The following is a 2,500-nucleotide window of genomic DNA, read 5'->3' as shown; positions in this document are numbered from 1 at the left end:
ATATATATATATATATATATATATATATATATATATATATATATATATATTATTAGTATGTACATATGTATATATGTATGTATGTATGTTGTGTCACGACTGAAATGAGACAAAAATAAAGTAAGCAAAGAAACCAATCAAAAGTAAATAACTTACACAGCAAAAGAGCAAAAGTCTACAATAACGCCTGTGAAAAATATTCCCTTGCCACAACTGGTCAGCCAATGTCCCAAAAGCAACAGCACATGTGAATGTGACGATCAACCCATCCATTCTTTTTATTGCAAATTTTTATTTTCATTTTTTATTTCCTTTTGGTTTTGGGAGGATAGGAATTAATCATAAAAAAGACAGGGTTAAAACTTGTGGTAATATATATAAGCTGTTAAATTGTTTTCTATAGAAATAAATAAATACTTTTTTATGTCTCAAAACTTCTCGGGAAATTGAGAGGGGAGATCGTGTCTATTGTCAAATTTCGAAAGCGATTTGAATATTGGACAGTTCGTTTGATCCTGCAACCCGCTTTGCAGACATTGTGAAACACCAGGCTGGGTTAAATCAAATTTATTTATTCATTTATTTATTTATAATTTTTTTTAGCTGAAACATTGTGTTTAATGAAAGCTTCAAGTGCATTCCAATTATTTCTAAGATGCTCTCTCTCTCTCTCTCTCTCTCTCTCTCTCTCTCTCTCTCTCTCTCTCTCTCTCTCTCTCCAGAATCTAAATTTCATCACCTATTACAACTTTTCGTAAGAACATTGTTTCATTCTCCTGTCAAGCACTACTTATCTCTCTCTCTCTCTCTCTCTCTCTCTCTCTCTCTCTCTCTCTCTCTCTCTCTCTCGTACTTTTACCTCTAGTCTTCATAAGCTATGGCATATGATATGGTATATATTTACCATTGGGAATAAATTAGGTTTTGAGATATCGTTGTTGTTGTTGTGTTGTTGTTTCTGTTTTTGTTTTGAAAGGAAACGGAACTGAAAAGGTAAGTTTCTTCCCTGTTTATTTGATACTTCAAAAGAGTTTCTTTTGGTGATCTCGTCCTATGCTTTAAGGCTGTTCCAAATCTTTTAGATAGAAGCAGTATACTGGGATTTCGTTTGAAAGCAATGCTTGCTTGATGAAACTTCTAAGCTGAAACCTTTAGGATGTCTAACATATATTCTATGACTTTACCTTCCGTTATTGTCTATTTGCGTGAGCTATAATATTTGAGATATTCTAGTGATTACCTCGAAAGCAACACTGAGAAAACTGATGATCAATTATTTTATGCAAGTCATTTGATTTTAAGAAACAATCCATTTCCAAAGTAAACGTCTTTTATTTTTTCATTTGCAATTTCTTTGTAACTGAAGTTTCCTCCATATTTAAGACAAGGAAGGCTGGACTATATCTTCGATTAAATACATGATTTTCAACCATCAAGTCACAGGATGTTTTCATAAATATCAACTCATAAACATTATCTAACTGTCATTTTCACTAAACATTATCAAACTGTCATTTTCACAAGTTCTCCTGTTTAAACGCTACCTACTTACAATCTCTTTAGTTTCTGTAGCTATGATATCGGCGATCTGCTTGATTAGAAATAGGATTTGGAACCATGAATTCTCACAGGATGTTTTCATATATATCAACTCATAAACAATACCCAATTATTATTTTCGCAAATTTCCCCAGTTCAGAACGCTACGTATTTACAATTTCTATTCTTTAGGAATCCTATTGGATATCTGCTTTAAGATGTTCTCCCACAACATTCATTTTTGTAAAAAGCTTCGTCTCTTCATGCTAGCTCTAACCTTTCCCGTTCGTAAATGTTTATTTTTAGCCCCCTTTTTTTATCTATCGTAGTAGAAAAATTCCACACCAAAACGTCTGCTGTTCTTCCACGCTTTTGTTCACTGAGCTGATTTTTCCTTTTAAGATAACGTGAACGCTGTAAATTCTACTCCAGATAAGGGAGCTTTTTTTGCTTCAAGTCTCTCATTAAGATCTAAGAAGTAACTGGACAGTGAGGCTCTTTTTATTAGCCGTAAGCATCGCCTCAGCTTTTAACATTAGCATTTTAACGGGTCTTTAAAAAAAGGATTTGAGTTTATTATGTCTCGCCTGGGAAATGAACTGGAATACCTACTGCTTTTGTTAATGGAAGACAATTTTTCAATCCTTTATTCTGATCATGTTGTATTTTTATCAGGGATTAGTTTCTCATTTTATCACGCTCAAAACAGTAAAAAAATGTGTGTGACGTAATTTCAATTCATTTTTACAGCAATAGAGGTTATTTCTATTTTGAAATGAGTACTGGATATAAACTTCAATACTTTTTCTCACATTTGACAATAAAAAGAATTATAAAAAGTTCTTTTGACAGTTTCATAATTTTTACGTAAGAAAATAATATTTTTGTCAAAGTAATAGGGGGTTATTTTTTATTTTGAAATGAGTACTGGTTATAACGAAATAATGTTAGCTCGTGAAAT

Source organism: Macrobrachium nipponense, chromosome 16, assembly GCF_015104395.2.
Source record: "Macrobrachium nipponense isolate FS-2020 chromosome 16, ASM1510439v2, whole genome shotgun sequence".
NCBI lineage: Eukaryota > Metazoa > Arthropoda > Malacostraca > Decapoda > Palaemonidae > Macrobrachium > Macrobrachium nipponense.
The sequence above is the reverse complement of the archived record's forward strand: the minus strand, read 5'-3'. Positions refer to the sequence as shown.